Below are 23632 nucleotides of genomic sequence, written 5' to 3'. Positions count from 1 at the left end.
GAGAGGTAACAACGTAACAGAGAAGTATCGGCGTTAAAGAGCTTGTTTTAATAAGACTGAAAATATGAATGCAAAGTGATTTTGAAGATTAGATTTGTTTCTTTGTCGTTTAACGCCACATTCAGCAACATTCCAGCTATACGGCGGCAGTCTGTAAATAATCGAGTCTGGACCAGACAATCCAGTGACTGACTTTATGAGCATCGATCTGCGCAATTGGGATACGATGACAAAGTCAGCGAGCTTGACCGCCCGATCCAGTCACCTCTTACGACAAGCATCGGTAACTGTAGACCAATTCTAACCCGTAAAATATCCGAGATATATATTGATTGAATATTTTGAAATACATATTTTCACCACAGCCTTGTAAAAAAATACACCAATATGTCCATTTTAATGTCTGTTTATGTTCACAGTATTCGTTTGTTTATCGGTCCGATGCGAGTGAGTGAGTGAGTTGTTTTTGATGTCTGTTTGAAAAGCATCACATTCTTCCACAGCCAGTCATGTGGGAGTAAAGATTTAAACTTTCGCATGGGCATGGCGCTAGCAAACCAATTATCACAATCATTGCTAAAATCCCGGATTCGATCCCAGGGTCATCAAACAGTGTCACAAGTTGCAACGCCTTAGACGACAGGGTCACCCCTGACATGAGCAGTAGCATTGGAATTGTTCAGGAAGAATGGTAACCTTGAATGCCTTGACCATTGTAAAGTAGCACATTCGTCTAGCTTCATTACATACAGAGGCGGTGGGGTAGCCTAGTGGTTAAGACGTTCGCTCGTCACGCCGAGGACCCGGGTTCGATTCCCCACATGGACACAAATGTGTGAAGCCCATTTATGGTGTCCCCCGCCATGATATTGCTGGAATATTGCTAAAAGCGGCGTAAAACTAAACTCACTTACTCACTCATTACATGCAAAATATTAACTGTGTCCGGCTTTGCACTTACTGATTTAAAGCCACATCACGAACGTTCATCCCCGTGGATGTTATGGGCAAGGGCAGACTATTATTCTAGAAGTCGTGCATAAACAAGATCACCAACGTTTCCGATACTTTATTTATATAATCAGAGTATATTCACACAAAATTTTCTTTAAACGTACTGATAAATGATAATCTTACGTTTTATTCAGCAAATTGGTTTTAGTGTATGATTAGTGCTCAGTGATATCACATGTAACTAACACGACCTATGTCGTTAATGGGAGATTGTAGGTAGGTGGGTAGATGTCAAAAAGACACTTTTCATTGTGCTGGGTTGGTGAATAATTCGATCTAGGACAGAGCATTTGTACATGTAAACTTTGGGGACACAATATGCTACCCCGGCTTCATTTCTTACCGATACGTAACCTGTTCACGTCTAATTCTCTGTACGTTCGGAGATGACATCTAATTGTCTAATATTCTGTACGTAAATTGTACTGGTGTACTTCTCAAAATTATAATTAAATTAAAAATCAAAATTATAAAAGAAAAGAAAGCTATACTTATACTTATGATATGTGATATGGATGTATAAAATAAAATTTCACATTGATGAAACATAAACCACGAATATGATGTCTTTCGTTAACAATTCGACGAAGTAATTATTCGAGATAATAATAAAATCCATGACATCGACTAACTGCATAACCACAGAGTAATACAGAAAATATTCCACACAATAACCATATTGCGACGCACGTGCATATTCTGCACATGTAAAATCATGACTACTAAGTCTATGTAACTGGTGCCAAATGATGTTTATTTGCAACAGTTCAACTGTCAAGTCTTACCGACCCCCCCGAATCAAGACGGACGATTGCAAGCTGGGACTATCAGTCAGCTGTTGTCCAAGGGCGCTATCTCTTGACCTGGCATTGGTAACCACAACCGATCCATCCAGGGTCCCGTTCCTCCCAGGGTCTCGTTCCTCAAAGCGATCGTAGCGCTAAGGTGATCGTAACTCCCATACTTTAACATAGACCTACGACTATCGTAGCGCTACGATCGCTTTGAGGAATGTGGCCCTGACCCTGTGTTACAATAGCTGCCTTGAACAGCCGCGAGGGGCGGTTCATCTACAAAGAATCTATTGTACAAGTACATCCTTAACACTTGTCATGTATTAAATGCAACAAACACTTGTCATGTTTTAAATGCAAGACTTCCCTTGCTTACAGCAATGCAACCAACAGACATCAAAATAGCTCCGTGCATTCTCTGTTGCAGTAATTGGCAACCATATGGTTTTTCCATTGCCACTGTTCACTGCTTGCCACTTCCATTGTTCAGAGGTGCACAGCAGAGTTCAACAGAGGGATGGAGAGTCTAAAGACCTTAAACTGCCAGCCCAATATGAATATGTTGACAAAATATATCACATGATTAAGGGTGATAGAAGTGTCAATATTAGCTGCAACAATGGGTGTAAATCAACTTTCATGAGAACTTTACCTGGTTTTGAAGAAGGCTCAGTTGTTTTTATAGAGTAATTTGTAACCATGGTGAATGTTATGTTTATCAACTATCAGCCACAGACTAAACAACAATCAATGCAGTGAGATTCCAAAGGAGTCCTACTGAGCTTCCTCTCAAAGGGTCAGAACATTAATATTCAATACAATGCTGTTGTTCGCAGGAAGATGGATGAGACTGACTGACTGACTGAGTTTAGTTTTACGCCGCTTTTAGCAATATTCCAGCAATATCACGGCGGGGGACACCAGAAATGGGCTTAACACATTGTGCCCATGTGGGGAATCGAACCCGGGTCTTCAGCATGACGAGCCAACGCTTTAACCACTAGGCTACCCTACCGCCCCAGATGGATGACACTAAACATCATGTAAATCTCACTAAAGGTATGTTGTTCCTCATTGTCAATATTTCCCAGATTTGGCAATATCAGTTCCAGTCTTGAAAAACGAATTGTCTGGCAAACATTATGCAAATGATGATATCAGGCTGTCAGCTCTGCTGTAGCAGTGTTCAGAACACCAGGATGACACCTTTAACATCAGTGGGACCCAGACACTCCACCATTTACTGGTGTTACTGTCCTTACAAACACTAATCAGATCCAAATATCCCATTGGTCAGTTTACGGACGGGACCAGGTACCATTTGAGCATCTTTGGGTTGTTCTTGTTGCTTGTTCTTGTTTCATCCGGTTCCTTAATGCAGAAAGTGTGGCAAGCAATCCTTTATTAAGGATATCTGTTCGATCAGTGACTGAATGCACACAGCAGAAAGATGGCCATACTCATTACTGACTATTTAACTCTGTTACTTTATGAGATGTTCTTTGTGATATCAGACCAACTATCCCCAAAGTCTGTATATCGGTACCAAACAATAATTGTTCATAAATAAACCAACACTCTTTTAATGAATCACTGCACAGTTTACACACACAGAAATACTTTTTCATTAATAGCATTTGTATGTGACATATATTTAAACAGCTTCTACACACGTAAAAGATCAACAGATGTAAAAGGTATCACAGAAGTAGCTATTCTACAGATAAAACAACACATCATGTATAGTAAAGATACACAGGGGGGTTGTATTGCTGAAAATAATACGTCCTGGGTAAACTTATTTATATGTAGATTACTATCACTGAATGAGTGTTGGATCAAAGACGTATTATTTTCAGCAATACAAGCCCCATCCTCGATAATCTCCAGGGTATACGTTGCGATCACTCTCCACTATACCCTGGATGCATCCACGGCTTGGCCTGATGATTTTATAACCTCCCTTGGCTGGCTTTTTATCCAATCAGGCGTCTACGCTGGGAAGTTGAGCGAACCAATCATAACTCACTTTCGCTTCTTAAATTATCTAACCATTTAAACTTGGCAACACAATTGATGCAGAGGTACTCTGAAAGAGGCAGAAGGTGTTTTTTTATATATTTTTTTACGTTTCAGATCTGTCAATTTGTCTGTATTATTTCCTCAAAAAATATGAGCGGCACTGCCAACAAGCCTTCGGGACTGCCCACGCTATCTTTGTTGCCACTGGCAAGCTCGGATGTAATGGCGGCTTAGCTGATTGGCTACTGTAAGAATGCGTGGCCAGCCAAGGGAGGTAATATAATTATCGGGCCAAGCTGTGGATGCATCTAGGGTATAGTCGAGAATGATCGTAATGTATACCCTGGAGATTATCGAGGACGTACAAGCCCCTGTGTATACATCTGAACAATAATAATGTTACAAATTAGAAACAAATAGATTATTTCTAACAATGCTTACAAGAAGTTTGCTATGGAATGAACATGGTATAAACAGTCCTTTATCCTGTAAAAACCAACAGGTTAATACACCTTGTGGACTCCTTGTGGTAAGAAAATATATTGTAAAACAGCTATCATTATAGGGAACAAAGTCAACAACAGGGAACACATTATCAACCCTGTAAATTATGGGAGTTGAGCAAATAAAATGTGTCACAACAACAACAGATGAAGTATACACAGATTATGCAATAAACACATGAATAAAAACCTGAGATTTGAAAACTGGCATGTTATTAAATATCTGTTCACAAAGGCAATAAAGGAAGAGTATTATGACCTGTGTGATCCAGCTGGTTTTGTGTAGAGCCCTCTCTTCTGGTGGCGAGGTTCCTGATGTGACCTCCTGGTTGAAGTGCACTCTCCATCCTTGTAGAGATGTGACCATGAAAGAGATGTACCGGTAGGTTGTAGGCCGGCTCTTGTAAACAGGTTCCGTCCCAGGCATTTAACTTGTCTGTCCACAGAGTAGATACAACTTCAGGTGCTGCGGAATGGCGATTCTCTGCTGACTGTCGAGAACCAATAGACGTTGACACGCTCTTATTAGTAATGGAGAGTTGAGAGCGTGTGTAAAAAACCCACAGGGCCGAGGAAATTCTAAAGGGAAGGTCACTCTCCACTGGTAGAGCTGCCCTTGATACAGGAATTGTAGATACTTCCTCAAGGATGGATGTATGGGGATGTGCATAGAGGCCTATTACAGATCAATGCTGGCTAGGTAGTCACCAGGTCTGATCAGATGTCGTAGTTGAGGTAAATGCAGCATCTTGAACTTGTCCAGTTTCAGCAAGTAGTCTATGATGGACCAGTTGAAGTGCTGTAGAGTGTAGACTGCATGCCGGATGCTGTAACTGCCACATGGTGCATCTGTGTAGAAGGTTCTTGAACCCTGTAGACTTGGTTGTAGTCCTCTGCTGCGCAGATATCACAACAACCTAGAACTGGGTTTGCGAGCAAGATGAGCACTGTATTAAACAATATGTCAAATTCACTCTTAACTGTCCAGTTATTAGCAGTTCCAATGCAATTTTTTCAATCCTGACCTTACAAGCTGTGCTCTCAGCAGAGACCATATAATAGATGGTCTCTGACACACTTTGAAAATGTCACATGGCAATAAAGCAGTTATGCTTTTCCTACATCAGGATTTCTCATTAACGATACGGTACCAATGATCCTATGGACAACCAGAGGCTATCAATAATCTAATCTTCCTGATAAACAAAGTCTGTAAAAAAATAATGCTGTCAGACAAATTCCATAAACCCTCCTGTTTGCAAAGTATATGAATGATCCTGCTGACAAACATTATCTATCTACTCTACTTTCAAACCATGTGTATATAATTGCAGTGAGATGGACAAAGTCTATAGACACAACTACTTGACATTAAGTGTCTTTGTGACACCTCAGATGTGAGCCCTATTTTGACAGGCATAGTGGTATTAGTTAATTCCAGCCATTAGTCCGTGAGTCAAGACATGAGATCATCCATTGCCTCTGTGATTCCTCAAATGAGTCAAGATGCGAGATCATCCATTGCCTCTGTGAAGTTGACAAGACCAAGGAGATCTGTGACCCCAAGTTTGCTTTCCACGGTGTGGTAGAAAAACTCTGGTGCCTGATAACAGATTTTGATCATCATGAGAACTTAGTCATAGAATTATTTTATACTGAAAACAATCTTTTAAAGAGGATCATAACAAATGTATTTTGGTGGGAAATTCATTTTCTTTTCAAGGCCTTGACAGGCCTGATGAAAGAGCAGGCATACACTCCGAAACGTCGTGTTATTCACAATAAAGAAGTTGACATCCATAAATCTTGCTTTTCTTAGTCTGCTATGTGTCATCAATATTTGGACATCAAAACACAGGGGATTGTCCTTTTTTTAAGGTTTTACAAGGCACAAAATATCGAGAATGGATCTTAATACAATGTGAGTCTTGGGTTTAGTAGTAATGGTGGTGGTGGTGGTGGTGGAATTGGGTTTAACGTCGTGCTTGAGAATATTTCGCTCATATGACGACGTGCATGCATGTGTATGTGTATGTGCGGCTGCTTGTACTAGCCCAGACTTAAGCTGGTTTTATAGTGTTAGCCCACTGAGATACCATGTCGCAGTGAAGCATGAATACCCAACTCAGACACATTATACTGACTCCGAGCTGACCAGTCCTTGTTGTACCCATTAATGCCGTGCGCCAGACAGGGACCAACAAGTACCATATTTTAACGTCTTTTGGTATGCCGCGGTCAGGGATTGAACCCACGACCTTCCGCTCTCCGGGCAGACGCTCTAACCACTACATCACGGAGGTCCTAGTAGTAGTAGTAGTGGTAGTGGTAGTGGTAGTGGTGGTAGTTGTAGTTTGCAGATTGTCTTTCTGTAATGATGATGATGCTTTACCATGTTTACTGACCGATCATTTTAAAATACTTTCTTAATCTCTTATACATTCTTCAAAGTTCTGGGCGTTGGAGTAGCCCAGTGGTTAAAGCGTTCACTCGTCATGCTGAAGACCTGGGTTCGATTCCCCACATGGGTACAATGTGTGAAGCCAATTTCTGGTCTCCCCCTGCCATGATATTGCTGGAATATTGCTAAAAGCGGCGTAAAACCATACTCACTCACATCAAGATTCGTGTGCCATTTGATTTGGGTTTAAATACCAGTGGGCATTGCTACAGGTAGAAAAATCACCTGTAATCATTATATAACTGTGTGCCTACTTCCTGGGTTAATCATCTGCTGATTCATCTTGGTGGTTAATGCGTTCGCTCGGCAAGCTGAAGACCCGGGTTCGATTCCCCACATGGGTACAATGTGTGAAGCCAATTTCTGGTGTCCCCCGCCATGATATTGCTGGAATATTGCTAACACTCACTCACTCACTAACTCTTCAAAGTTCTTGTTCACCCACCTCATATCTCAGTCTTGGAAGGAACGCAACTTCTCGGCCTGTTAACTTCATCAATTTTTCACTGAAAGAAAGTTCAAACATAGTTTAAAAATTCAATACTCCCAGAAACAATGAGCTAATTTCTGAAATACTCAGTAATACTTTGAAGATATATATTAGTCTCATATATGTGAACTGTGAAGATCCGGGTTAGAGCTGATCTTCAGTAACCCATGCTTGTCGTAATAGGTGACCAACAGGATTTGGTGGTCAGGGTCGCTGACTTGGTTGACACATGTCATTGTATCCCAATTGCATAGATCGATGCTCATGCTGTTGATTACTCGATTATCTGGTCCAGATTCGATTATTTACAGAACGCTGCCATATAGCTGGAATATTGCTGAGTGCCGCATAAAACTCACTCACTCACTCATATATACGTAGGGGCCATAATTGGCATCCAACATTGGGCTGAGCACGTTCATATCAAATTTGAGAAAAATAAGTCTCAGTACCATGCTATGCAGCCATGGGTGTGCCTTCTGTTGACAGGGGAGTATGTAGCAGGGCAGGGCATCCTTACTTTGTCAGCTTGTGAATGGGATTAACCACTTTAGTCATGTGGACAAGGCGTCCGATTTTGGATCAGAAGGTCTGTGGTTCGAATCCCAGCACGGGACAGGATATTTTATGGCAACAACATATATCATGATATTTTAATTAAACACCATAACAGACATCCACTAGACATACTGTATACCCAGGATAGACACCTACCCCTTTAGATTGTGTTTAGTCAGCCATTTAGCCACATCAGCACTTGTCCACTGTTTGATGGTGTCTGTATCTGGTTTCTCTGCTGGAGAGCCGGAAGGCAGCGGTTGTCTTGGGAACTGCTACTGGCTGTACCAATACAGAAGAAAATGAATGAGTGCGCGTTCAACTGGCTGTACCAAATACAGACTACAGGCAACTGAATAGACAACCAAAATGTCTGTGAAAATAAAGGTTTGTATGACCTTATATACAACAGTTTAATGAAGGAAACCTTGCCACCCAAAGAACCGCTCTACTCACTAACAGAGCTGAAAAGGCTCATTATAGACTGCTAGTGCTAAGAGGGATGAGATAGGAATGGAGGTGAGTGAGTGAGTGAATGTGAATAGTTTTCTACTGGAACACTTAGTCAATGATTAGTCATATCCAATATAATGTCTTGGTTCAAGTACAGGTACCGTATATTACTGTTGATAAGCTGAATTTGGAGGACCAAAAAGCAGTTTGTAGAAGGATCAGCTTGTCTACAGGTTACACTTTTGTCAAACGTTCTCTCTGGTGGTAAGAAAATGACATCGTCAAACGCTTGCGTGAATGATAGGAGAAAACGACTTTGTCAGTGAAGACGACATATTTGCAATTAAACATTACCAGGCAGGTATTGGTATATGAGTTAACTGCACTCCCAAAACCATATCTACTGTACTCCAACCCTGTACTTCCTGAAAGTTTTACCGAGATTCAGAATTTACTTGCACAGCAACCCAAACCATCCTTTCCTGCATGCCATGCATCTTAAGCTTTGGATTGCTTTGTGAGGAACAAGAATATGACCATGGATACTTGGAACAGTTTGTGATTTCCTAGGAAAGAAAGTAATATAGTCATCAATTGAAATCTTTGTACCTTAATAATTCCAGCCCACAACGCCCCTCTGACACACCAGGTTCTCCATCCGTGAGGCTCCTTTGCACCTCCCTTCTTGAGGCCGTCACCCTGGAATCAAAGCTGTATTTGCCGCTGAAGTCAAAGAACAGCTTGGACCCCAGGATCATCCCCAGCCAGCCATCGGGGCGGTACCCCAGTTCCATGACCAGGGGGACGATGGACTTCCTCTGAGAAAACACATACTCTGCCTCTGTAATAAACAGTAGTAAACAGAAGTTATATTGTGATCAAGCTCTATAATACATTCCTCTGACATGTAGCAAAATTAGGACACTAGAACCCTTATATCAAAACGAACCTGAAAACATATACCCAATCTCATTGACATTTATATGCCATACATATTACTCATCTCATTCAAAACAAGTCTGTCACAAATTCTGTACAATTCCTCTTCCATGTCTGACAATGTCGCTTCATTAACATTCTTTTTGTGAAAATGCATAAAACATGGCAGTTCCACAACAAATAGACAGATCAACTGTGAACCAAAATCACACCTTAATTTTGAAAAGCACTAAATTGTAAACGTTTAATAGCTGTTGAGAGAAACAGAGCTGTTTGGTTTCTTGAGATTGGTTTGTCTAAACGTCAAGTGGCCAGAAGGTTTAATTGTCACAATTCAAAAATTCACAATTCAAGCTATCACAGCACCTAAGACAAACTGGTAGAACATGTGATCTAACACACCCAGGGCAACCACGTGCCATGATCCAGGCCAAAGGTCATCACATTGTCCTCACTCAATCAAGGAACAGGTTCAAGCCAGAAAAAGATGTGTAGCACTACTCAACGCAAATGGTGGCCAAACCCGTTACTGACAAAAGTCTGTGTGAAAGTTTTGAGAGCGTGTCAAATTTCAGTTGGACCCCTGTCAATGTTATTGTTAATTTATGGTAGCACTAAATGATAATTTTCTTTTTCTTGTGTTTCCATCCTGATTGACAGTTTCAATGTCAGTAGGGATAAGTTCTTTTCTTTATTTATCAGGGAGATAAAACATTTTATTCCAGTGATGCTAATTCTAATGGATTTCAGTACAACATAAACAAACATTAGCCAACAAATTAATAGTCACCTGCTCTACAGTTGGGACTGTCCTTGTACCTCGGGACATTGCTATCAACACCACAGATGCATTCTCGATGGCCTCCGCCATAGCTTGTAGTGTGGAGCCTCCATGTTGTCAATGTCCATCCACACGTCAGTAGCCATTCTGTCTGAGACAGTCCTTCACCTTGATCAGCACCTCCTGATTGGCCCATTGGTAGCTGATCATCAGGTGACCTTTGACCTTCTTACCTCCAGTTTCACTTTTGTTGCTTTTCGATGAAGATTCTGACAGTTCTTTGCCTAATTTAATGAGATACAAATGTGATTGTACAAACGACACAGAAGCTGAACAAATTAGAGAAAAGTTTTGTTGCATGGAATCAATTTGTAGGAATTGGCAGAAGTTTTTCATAAACCAAACTGTTGTTGCATGGAACCAATATGTAGGAATCAGTCTCATGGCTCACCTATGTCTGCATACTCCTCTGACTGCAGGAGGATCCCCCGCAGGTTCCATAGCAATCCCTGACAAGGCTTCCGTATGTTTTGGTTGGTAGAGCTGCGATATTTGTTCACCACAGCCTCCATCAGCCCCGGCTCTTCCATCATCTTCTGTTTGTTGTCTTCATCAAATGCCAGGACCCACAAGGACTCGACGCCTTCTGATGATATATACAAGGACAATATCAACAAGTTGAAACAGTAAACATAGTCCATGATGTGTTTATTTCAGACTACCCGTGAAGGTCCGGGTTAGAATATTGATCTTCAGTAACCCATGCTTGTCGAAGAGGTGACTAACGGGATTGGGTGGTCAGGCTCGCTGACTTGGTTGACACATGTCATCGATGCTCATACTGTTGATCACTCAATTGTCTGGTCCAGACTTGACTACTTACAGACCACCGCCATATAGCTGACCGCAGCGGATATTGACATTCACTCAAACCACACAAATCATATTCTGAATCCATCTGTCAATATCATATTCATCCTCTTTGCTTTCTTTTCGCTTGTCCATTTAATTATGATAAATACACTGAATTCATTCACTTTCATTGCTTTTGTTTGACCCTGATTATTATAACCATGATAAATCACCACCTCCACAAAACTACCTGGATGATACACTTGAAAGTTACATCACAGTTCGTTAGTACAGGTGTTTCTGAGGGGATGAAGTTTCCATTGAGATGAAATGCATTTTGAGAGAAGCATAAAGGGCAAATTTTGGTCCAAATATGAAATGTCAAAATATAAAGAGAACATAAGAGTGGGGCCCCCACTACAAGCAAAGGATTCACCTGTCATTACATCTTGACGTTAAATGGCAGTAAAAGTGCAGCCTTCAAGAATGATTGTACAAACACAAACAGTGATACTCAAGTTGAAAACTTTTCATAAAATTTGAAACAAAAACATAAATGCAAAGCAGGAGTGATTATTTTTAGTTTGGCATCACTACTGCTATTTTTTTGTGTATGACAAGTGTGTTTTTTAGCTGAGAGCATAATATAGACCTAATTAATCATCAGAATACTCCCACTCATGTCACTTCTACTCAAGCAGTGTTAACACCATAAGTGTTAATTGTAATTTCACTTCTTGCACATTTGTCTAATAAATGGTGACACTGGTGCTGCATGTGAATATAAAGTAAACTAATAATTCAAACTGCTTCAGATAAAACACACAAAATATTTACCTACTCCAATCTTCCATGTGCCAATATAGGAAATACATCAATATTTCATGTTTGGCCAAATGTGTTTTCCAACATTCAAGCCTTTTAATGAAAAAGTTTGTTTGAAAAAGAATACACACCTCTCTTCCTCCTCATCGCCAGATTTGAAGAGTTCCAACAAGAGAGGGAGAGCACCCTCTTCCACCAGCATTTTCTTGTTGGCATCATTCCTGGCCAGTCTTCCCACAGCTGAAATATATCATTATGGAACAAGTTATTTATGGATAACAACTTCTTTATTTTGTGAGAGTGACGTTTCGATACAGATTCTTGTACCGTTGTCAAGCAACTTGTAGCAGACTTGAGGCTGTATGATGACACATTCTATGAAAGAACAACAAAAACTATTTAGACTGTTTGATTCTAATTCCACCCTTGGATATCACAGTAATTGAACATGTTGAATCAGGATATGAAATGTATCACAATGCTTGAATCAGGATATGAAATGTATCACATTATGCTTGAATCAGGATATGAAATGTATCACAATATGCTTGAAGCAGGATATGAAATGTATCACAATGCTTGAAGCAGGACATGAAATGTATCACAATGCTTGAAGCAGGACATGAAATGTATCACAATGCTAGAAGCAGGATATGAAATGTATCACAATGCTTGAATCAGGACATGAAATGCATTACAATGCTTCAATCAGGACATGAAATGTATCACAATGCTTGAAGCAGGACATGAAATGTATCACAATGTTTGAAGCAGGACATGAAATGCATCACAATGCTTGAAGCAGGACATGAAATGTATCACAATGTTTGAAGCAGGACATGAAATGTATCACAATGTTTGAAGCAGGACATGAAATGTATCACAATCCTTGAAGCAGGACATGAAATGTATCACAATGTTTGAAGCAGGATGTGAAATGTATCACAATGCTTGAAGCAGGACATGAAATGTATCACAATGCTTGAAGCAGGACATGAAATGTATCACAATGCTAGAAGCAGGATATGAAATGTATCACAATGCTTGAAGCAGGACATGAAATGCATCACAATGCTTGAAGCAGGACATGAAATGTATCACAATGCTTGAAGCAGGACATGAAATGTATCACAATGTTTGAAGCAGGACATGAAATGTATCACAATGTTTGAAGCAGGATATGAAATGTATCACAATCCATGAAGCAGGACATGAAATGTATCACAATCCTTGAAGCAGGACATGAAATGTATCACAATGTTTGAAGCAGGATGTGAAATGTATCACAATGCTTGAAGCGGGATATGAAATGTGTCACAATGCTTGAAGCAGGATATGAAATGTATCACAGTGCTTGAAGCAGGACATGAAATGTATCACAATGCTTGAAGCAGGACGTGAACTGTATCACAATGCTTGAAGTGGGACATGAAATGTATCACAATGCTTGAAGCAGGTTATGAAATATATCACAATGCTTGAAGCAGGACATGAAATGTATCACAATGCTTGGAGCAGGATATGAAATGTATCACAATGCTTGAAGCAGGACATGAAATGTATCACAATGCTTGAAGCGGGATATGAAATGTAACACAATGCTTGGAGCAGGATATGAAATGTATCACAATGCTTGAAGCAGGACATGAAATGTATCACAATGCTTGAAGCGGGATATGAAATGTAACACAATGCTTGATGCAGGGTGTGAAATGTATCACAATGCTTGAAGCAGGATATGAACTGTATCTAGGTTCCACGACAGCAAAGTAAATCAGTTGAATCTGTGTTTTCTATTTTAGCTTGTTCCAATAGTTTTTTAGATCTTACTTCTTCCCAACTCTTTGGAGGACCAGCCTTTTTCTTTGTGTTCTCTATTCTTTAAAGACTTTCGAAAAATCTCTATGAGGAACTTGATTCCATCTTTGTGAGACTGAAGCAGGTCACTTTCTTTCTCATCCAGGATGTCAGCTAGAGCAGCTATGGTCGACAGCCGACACATGTCCAGTTTTGAGTCCATGTATAATAAAAGCACTGGGGTGTAGTTGCGACTCTGTAGGTAGGGCACACAGGGATCGTGCATACCGATGTTATGTACAATACCCAGCATGGTTTTTATCAGGCGATCCTCGTTTGCCTGAAAAGAATTATGTTTGTGAGCAGGTGCTTACAAGTATCACATTCAAGGAAACATCCACTTGATATTTATGGGTGGGGGCAGACAATCGAGAACAGGTTTTTTAAGACAGAATATTTTTTCAGTCAGAGCCTTAAAACAAGAAATTTCTTTTACTCAAATGAAGAGTGAATCAATCCTCCCTCTCTCATTTGTGAGATCATTGAGTACATATCTTTGGGTACCCAAATTGATATACATGCGGAATGAGGTACACGTGTTGAACATCGAAGTGGACAAAAGTTAATAAGTCCATGCAACAACTTGAAGATAACTGAGCATGCAGGCAAAAATCTATTGGAATGTACGAAAATATATTATCACAGAAAACAAAAGGAAATCTTATATTGCATGTGTATGATCAGATTATCAACATTACCCATTACTCCACTGAGATTGCCCTTTTGTGCATCAAATAATAATATTATTGCAATAATATAAAATATGACCCCTATCAAAATAGAACTAATAAAAAGTACTTTGGAAAAGCTGATCCTAAAATAAACAATGATATTACTAAGATTAACCAAGAAACATTACCATTTTAATACAAATGGTACCAAATGATATTCAAATTACAATTTCCAGGTCTTGATCTCGTTCTTGATGGGCAGGATGCATGTCTTTCAGACTTGAGCGAAAACCTCCCAGAAAACTGTCCACTTTACAAACGTCTTCACAGAAAGGCGGCACAGCGTCCGTGAAGTTGAGCACAGTACTGAGGCCTGTTTTCAAGGGATTGAATACAGTAAGGACCACTTTGCCTTCAGAGTCCTTATACTTCTCTTCTGCCAAAGCCCACAACATAAACTTGCACAAGCAATTGATAAAATTTGTGTCAACAAATATTTGTGCCACTTCTTGTCTAAAAATTAGCAATATCTTGTTTTGGTGCTACTTTCATGGAGTAGTAGACCCTTCCCACTGACAACAAGTGAGATCTGAATGTGTCTGTTGGAATGTTTTCATCAGTGTATACGTCATTGCTCATAATCATGGAAATTGATCCTTTTGTCTTTGCAATCATTCGCTCATATAGTTCTTTTATCTCTTTCTCAGTCAATTGCTTTTTAGCAATCTTGGCTGCAACACTTTGACCTTGACTGCTCGCATCTTGACCTTGACTATTTGGATCTTGACCTGCAAAACTTTGACCTTGACTGCTCCCATCTTGACCTGCAACATTTTGACCTTGACCTCCACCTTTCTTATCTTGATCTACAGCATTCTGACCTTGACTGGCATCTTTTTTATCTTGGTCTGAAACATTTTCACCTTGACCTGGGGTATTCAGAACTTCCCCTACAGCCTCTTGATTTTGATCCATATTTTTTGCAGTTTGTGAGGAATTCATTTCGGGCATATCAATGTTAGCAACTTGTTTGTCCCTGGAAATGGTTGACATTTGCCTGGAGAACTGATGAATGGAAGTTTTGGAAGTTCCACATCCCATGCCAAAATACTTTCTGTGTGCTTTGCCTGATCATCTGCAAATGAAACAAATGGGTTTATTTCTATAGTATAGCATCAGTTATCAGTCTCACATAACATATACCTACAGATGAACATTTGAACATTGGACTTGGTCACATATTAGAGTTTATTGTTTAATGCTGCAATCAGCAATATTCAAGCTACATGGTGGCAGTCTGTAAATAATCAAGTCTGGACCAGACTATCCACTGATAAACAGCATGAGCTGTTTATCAGTGGCAATTTGGAGGTATGTTGACCAAGCCTGACAACCTGATCCCGCCAGTTGCTTCTCACGACAAGAATGGGTTGCTGAAGACCAGTTCTAACCCAGATCTTAACTTGCTGTCATATATTACAAGGAGGGGGTTTGGTTTATGAACAAATGCTACACAAAATTATTTTGGGTGGGGTGGTAGACAAACTATGATAAATTGCTAAGATCTTACTGCCCCCTACCCCTCTGGCAACCATACCAAACATCCAGTGCTAAAATCAAACGAGTATTAAGTGTACAGAAGCCTTGTGAGAACATTGCAATATATATTCTCACTGAATAGTTTGATTATATGTTCACAAATAATATTTCCTTAAAGCAAAGACATTTCTCACAGATTATCATATTTATCGCTCTATTATTTATAGCTTGTTGAAACAATTCAAAAACATAAACAGTATTACAGGTAATGCAGAAATTTTACAACTTGTTTAAAATCGACAAATGTTATTGTTTATGAACCAAAGGTCTTTCATATTTGTTCTCCGCATTTCAGATTTCTTTATCTTTCCAACCCATGAAATTAGTTCAACCCATGAAATTAGTTCACCATGTCTACCAAGCAAGAGTGATGGAATGATTTTCATCCAAAATGCAGTTCTTTCAAGTTTTTTACCATCTTGGTTTCTAATTTGCTAAAAGACAATTGCTGTATTTATTCATGTCCATTTCTGCAGAAAACAGACAACTATTTAAAGGCAAAAGAAGTCGTCATTTGCCAGTTGCACCTGTTGCTATTTGACTAAACTGGAAGACAAAAAATGTTCTACAAATTCTACATTGACTGGTATCCTGGTGGCAAATTATATATCTTTTAATGGTGAATGTGAACATTAATTAACTGAGTCCAATATATAATCGTGAAGGATTAAGTAAAACAGTCTGAAATATATTACCGGTATTATTTGGTTTGGGTCTAAGACTTAATTGAAGAATAGTCATCCTTATGAACAGCGTTGACAAAACAGCAAAGATGAAGGGAAATTGTTTTTCACATCTCATTCAAGATTATGGTACTTGTTACTATTATTATGCTTATAAAATTCCTAAAGGCTGGGTTAGTGAGTGAGTGAGTTTAGTTTTACACCGCACTCAGCAATATTCCAGCTATATGGCGGCGGTCTGTAAATAATTGAGTCTGGACCAGGCAATCCAGTGATCAATAGCATGAGCATCAATCTGCGCAAATGGCAACCGATGACATGTGTCAACAAAGTCAGCGAGCCTGACCACCCAATCCCATTAGTCGCCTCTTACAACAAGCATGGGTTACTGAAGATCAATATTCAAACCCGGACCTTCACGGGTAGGCTGGGTTAGTAGTGCCTGGCCACCAAGATATGTCACATTTTCATGTGGATACCCAACTTGGACACAATAGGATAACTCCAAGCCAAATCCTTATAAACTGAGCATCAGGCAAGGTGACAACAAGTAGTACAAAGGTCAAATCAGAAAGAATGAAAATTATCATGATTCATGAAACTAAAGTACCTCTTACATATTGTATTTCTCTGTTTTTTTCACTGATATTGTTTATAAATACAGACATTCTAAAACATTATAGAAATATATAGAAATTAGTATACAAAGTAAATTTGTTTTAGTTGCAAAAACAAATATTTTCTACTAAGTCTATTAAATTTCAACATGGTTTTAATACAGTTTACTCTATTTTAATTTTGTATAGAGAATGGATATTTTTCAGCTACAGTTGCAAAACCACACATTATATTTTTTACAATATAACTAGAGCTATGAGCCAAAATAATTTTTCTAAAAAACATATTTCAACAAATTGTTTGTGGCAAAAATTATTTTGCAGCACCATGAAGCATAATTGTTATGTTTCAAGCAATTTCTGGGACAAATTTGCAACACAATTCCTGCAGACAATATATAGTGTAGTGTAATATACAAGACAACTATTTACAGTTAAGGCAGTTAGTTGCCTTATATCTACCTCACCATGAAAATGTCTTGTCATTTATGTATTTAATGGTTTTGTTAGTTTACAACATAATCACTGGAAAGGTTAAGACATATTTGTTCTATTTTTTCAATGTAACCAAGGTAACTTACATATCAATCTTTATCATTATTATTGTGAGTAGCTTGACATTTGTGTATACATAAAATTTAAAAAACCTTCACGGTTTGGGGACTGAAAAGGCGAAAAATGAGAATAAATACAATTTTGCACGTGTACCTCAATTATATAATTAAAAAGGCCAGTGCTTTGTGCTGCTAATAACGGTAACTGTACGGAGACGTTTCAACTGGACAGATGGGAACAAGGCTAAACGTATGTTGCTGATATCTATAAACGAGTGCATAGGCTCAAGCTCACCTAGTAATACCATCTATGTCACTTCGTCATCTTGTTTCTTCTGTCCATAATATAGCCTTAGTCAGTTGCATAGGCTGTGTTAAAATTACAGATTTGTTTTCCTTGGTTAAACGTTTTATAGGGAATCAGATAAATATGTTGAGGTAGGCATAAACCAACGCTTGGAACTCAGTCAATGTGAACATTGTTTATTATTGTTTACAGTGGAAACCATACCCGGAAGTGAATCAAAGGGAGATAATTCTAATTGCATCTTTTCTTTATTTGTGGTTTGAGCTCTGTCCTAGTCAACATGAGTTCAAACCTAATCAATGTCAGATTAAAGCGACAGTTGTTTTTTTGTTTTGTTGTCTATTTTGTTTATTAGCACGAAACACTTAGTCAGCAAATGTAAAATAGCTGAACAGCAGCAACTTAGAGCTCTCTTGCTTTTTGCCTATTTTCACAGTTTTCAATTGCCTTACCATTCTGAATTTTGGCACACTATTGGAAGATACTTCTTGCAATGTTGTATCCACTTTTCAGCTGAAAATATCTGTGTTATGCTGACTTTTTTTTAACAATTTTGTGTGCAATTGGTTTGAAAATTCAGTTTAAATTGGATGCATGCTCAATAAGGGACAATGACAATAAGCTACAGCCGGCATAGATTGATCACTATTGTTCAAGATCAGACAGGCCATGGACCCATTTGCCTCTCAACTCAGCTCCTGGACCGCTTACGTAACCTGGGCACCCATTTTGTTCTGGGGAAGTAGGGGGAGGGTGTCATCAATTTTGTACACATGTTTCTTGGGGGGTCAGCAATTTTGTACATAAACATATTTTAAAATTATGCTTTAAAAATATGGAAAGGGGGAAGGGGGTTATTGACTTTGTACATGACATGCAGGGGGGTCACTTACTTTGTACATAAATTTTAGGTGGGGGGTCATTCACATTGTACGAGCTTCTCCATGAAAATCATCATCACACCACCCCCACCCCCCTAGCCATACTTACTTACTCCATATGTACCAGCTCGACAACTTCGCTCCAGTGACAGCAACTCACTCACAGTTCCTTCCTACAGACCAAAATCCTTTGACTACAGAACGTTCTCTCACATCGCCCCAGTGCTGTGGAATACTCTCCCATCTGATGTCAAACTTTGTCCCACGTTCAAACTGTTCAAATCAAGACTCAAACTGTTCTCTCAATGCATCTCATTTTTCTGCTGACTTCTAGACTCTTAATGTTATTTTGTAGCCCCATGAGCAGGCCTTATGTCTGGATTGTGCGCATTACAAATGCACTAAGTCTTTTATTATTATTATAAAAGCAGAAACACAGCACACCATGACACTAAAGGTATCAGAGGGTAAAGTTATACCAGACAGGAAAGCACGATACGTACTACAGAAGGTCAAGTATTAGTGTCGGTACTGATGACTATGTCGATTTAATTTCTCTGTAGCGACCTTGTTCCCGCTAACAGGATATTTTAACACAATTGTTTACTGAAGTTTGTTCATGGACATAACGGAACAGAACATGAATATTGGTTCTGTGGGTGATATTTTCACACATTGTGGATTAGGAAGATCAAGAAAAAGGGGCTTTAATGATAATAAAGCTCGACATTGCGACAAGCTGTATAGTAGATTAGGATTGCACTGACGGTAGGTTGTCATTTTCAGGAAAGGTCTGACTGCCTCTTTCCCCTATATTTACTTACAGTGGTACAGGTTTGAATTTATAGGTTTAATCGTATTAGATCTGTTTGGTTTATCTACTTTGATTATTGTCTTTAGTGCCCCCACGTTAGATCAGACGGAGGTTATCGACTGCAGCGTGTCGGCGTATTGTGGAAGGACGTCCAGAGTGATGCAGGCCTCATACGTTAACCGCCTTTGTGTAAAACACGGGTATTACGCTGACTGACACAGAAACACATTTGCTGCCACCTTGTGTTCGAATCCACTGTGGGGCGGTGGGGTAGCCTAGTGGTTAAAGCGTTCGCTCGTCACGCCGAAGACCTGTGTTCGATTCCCCACATGGGTACAATGTGTGAAGCCCATTTCTGGTGTCCCCCGCCGTGATATTGCTGGAATACTGCTAAAAGCAGCGTAAAACTACTCATTCATTCGAACCCACTGTGTAGGTTGTGGCGTGCCCTTTGGATGCAACACTGCACAGTCACTTGCGTCACCCCAGGGCGGCTCAGCTACTCGTGAACCCGCGACACAACAACTAGTCTGTCTCACAGTCCCTGAACCACATTATTTTCCCTACAGCCTAGCCTTCCATGTAGTGCTAAAGCCCTAAACGAAGCAAGTCTAGATTTCCCCAGGTTTCCCTAGGGCTCCTTTTCAATTTAAATGGGCTTGTTTGTTACTATCAAAATTATATATATTCAGAGACTAAGCCTTAGTCTACACAACAACATGTGTCTAGCGCAGTGTAACTTAAAAAGGAAACCTTTATTCTATCCCGTGAATCTTGGACAATAGGAGGTGTTACGTTGCAACTCCCATTGAACAAATCGTGAATACGAGATGTTAACTCATGGCCCCTGGCTTTCATAGCGTGAATACAACACACTAGGAGGTACTCCGACATGTGGTTTTTCGAATTTATATGTTCCGACAGTAGTTCAGTAATCATATCAGTATTTGTTTGTTTGTTGTTTAACGCCCCACTCAGCAATATTCCAGCTATATGGTGGTGGTCTGTACATAATTGAGTCTTGACCAACATGGACATCGATGTACGCAACTGGGATGCGATGACATGTGTCAACCAAGACAACGAGAATGACCACCCGATCCCGTTAGTTGCCTCTTACGACAGGCATGGGTTACTGAAGACCAGTTCTAACCGTCATCTTCACGGGTCTATCAGTGTTCGAACAAGGAAGAAATACCACGAGACCAAGAACATATTTTTTTCTATCAAAAAAGAACATCCTATATCCTTCAAAATATTTTCCATCTCGACACGAACGCGATGGCTGATTGCATTCATTACAATTCAATGCTGCAATTTGATCACACAGTTTTCAAATACAATATTGTCTGACGCTATTTTCCTCATTGCGACCCAGAAGTGATTGTATAAGGTACAAGGCGATTTTGCCTCTGTGCTCATTTTGATCAGAATATCAAACTTGAATGCTTTTTTCATATATTTTGATTCCCCATGCTGTTTAACGGTAAAGTCTTCCCTCACGATACCATTAAGCGTACATAGTTAAACAAGACACTGGAAAACGAAGGTTAATTGTATTGAAACGGGCGGCGTGTTCTCCCGACCAGAACCCCATTAACTAATGCCATTCAAGGCCTCAGTAATGCTTTCAAGACGTTTTATGGTAGACATGTGGAGGAAATTTCCAAATTTGAGTGAGTGAGTGAGTTTAGTTTTATGCCACACTCAGCAATATTCTAGCTATATGGCGGCGGTCTGTAAATAGTCGAGTCTGGACCAGACAATCTAGTGATCAACAGCATGAGCATCGATCTGCGCAATTGAGATACGATGACACGTGTCAACCAAGTCAGCGAGCCTGACCACCCAATCCCGTTAGTCGCCTCTTACGACATCATTGGTTACTGAAGATCAATATTTTAACCCGGACTTTCACGGGTATCCAAATTTGATGCATCAGTGACAAAAATTATGTCCGATGCAATTCCCTATTTTGACTTATATCATACGAATTATTTCAGGTGAACACTTGACTAGACTTAGCATGTGTTTCGGACGGGTGCCACCAGTGGGGCAGGATATGCTCACCTTTTCGCGAACACCTGGTATCATCACTATTTCATAGTGATGCATAAACACATGCTCTATCATCCTATCGCATGGTGACAATCATTGGATTGTCTGGTTCAGACCCGGTGTGTTTACAAACAACATCATACAGATGTAATACTGCTGAAACAAACATCTGCTCATGATATTATCACAACTGTACAATCGACTGTGCTTCTGGCAGAGATTTCTTATGAATGTGGGAAAGAGTTTTTGTCGCTTCTATTCTATGAACCCCATTAACAACTGTGGGGTCGTCTTGACACAGGCAAGTCAGAAGGCGACCACAAATTTCTTTTTGAGTCTCTCACATCATCTGTAAACAATAATCATGAAATGTTTTCAACATAATCCTTGACAACAACCTCAACAGTTCTTAATTTTAAAACAATCTACCAAATTAATAATTAAAAAAAACGTGAACAACAGAGGACAAATAATTCCTCCTTGTCTAGGTCCCATTAAACATTCCAAATACTCTTACAGTGAAAACTTATTAACAAAACAACAAGATGTAAGTTAGATGTACAAAGATGTTATAAAACATACTTTTAACAAGTGACACTGTACACTATCGAGCGCTTTGGGCAAATCTTTGGAAAGGCAATAGCAGTGTCGTTTGTAGCGCTTCCAATTCCAAAATCCTTGGTCAGCCATACATACCCTGGAACTAATATACTCAATGCAAACCATGCAAGTCTACAACATATGGCAAGTCGAGTTTAGTTTTAGTGCTTATTCAATTTTATTGAAATGATATAAAAACTACAATTTGTTCTTTTCAGAGACACTTAATGTTAGTCTAGAAGATCCTGTTCTAGGTTGTTTTTAACTTTTCTGTCTCTGTCCATGTCTCATGTTCGGTTTTGCAAGGTATGTATATTAGCGTCATACTTAACTATACCTTCATCAGCAGCATACCCTACTAAGACACCGACACCATATCCTACTCGTACACATCATATCCTACTCGTACACAGACATCATATCCTACTCGTACACAAACATCATATCCTACTCGTACACAGACATCATAATCTACCCGTACACAGACATCATGCCCTACTCGTACACAGACAACATAATCTACCCGTACACAGACATCACAACCTACACGTACACATACATCATACCCTACAAGTACACAGACATCATAGCTACTCGTACACAGACATCATACCCAACTCGTACACATACATCATACCCTACTCGTACACAGATAACATACTAGTACCCTACTTGTACACAGACATCATACCCTACTCGTACACAGTGAGTGAGTAAAATTAGTTTTACGCCGCCTTTAGCAATATGCCAGTAATATCACGGTGGGGGACACCAGAAATGGGTATCCCACATTGTACCCATGTGAGGAATCGAACGAGGGTCTTCGGCGTGACGAGCGAACGCTTTAACCACTTGGCTACCCCACCGCCCTCGTACACAGACATCATACCCTACTTGTACACCAACATCATAAATTCTACTTGTACCCAGACATCATTCCCTACTTGTCCGCCAACATCAGAGCCTACTCGTACAGACATCATATACCCTACTCTCGTACAGACATCATACCCTACTCGTACAGACATCATACCCTACTCGTACAGACATCATACCCTACTCGTACAGACATCATGCCCTACTTGTACACCAACATCATACCCTACTCATACAGACATCATACCTTACTAAATACTTGTACACAGACATTATACCTTACTCGTACACAGACATCTTGGATGTTACATGATGAAAATATCAGTAGACCTTCGCCTTTACGTGGCACAATCCCCTCTGCAAATCTGGTGAGTATGGGTTCGAATCCCAGATATCATTATTGGTTCATGGTGTACTTTACAA

At 39.7% G+C, this 23632-nt stretch overlaps 1 pseudogene; it reads right to left on the bottom strand.

Moving 5' to 3' along the window:
* Nucleotides 1–4117: 4117 nt before the first annotated feature.
* LOC124272158 lies at nt 4118–18254 on the bottom strand (annotated as a pseudogene).
* Nucleotides 18255–23632: the final 5378 nt, after the last annotated feature.

The sequence above is a fragment of the Haliotis rubra genome, unplaced genomic scaffold (assembly GCF_003918875.1).
Source record: "Haliotis rubra isolate DU_JTF1 unplaced genomic scaffold, ASM391887v1 Scf167, whole genome shotgun sequence".
NCBI classification, from domain to species: Eukaryota; Metazoa; Mollusca; class Gastropoda; order Lepetellida; family Haliotidae; genus Haliotis; species Haliotis rubra.
The sequence above is the reverse complement of the archived record's forward strand: the minus strand, read 5'-3'. Positions and strand labels throughout refer to the sequence as shown.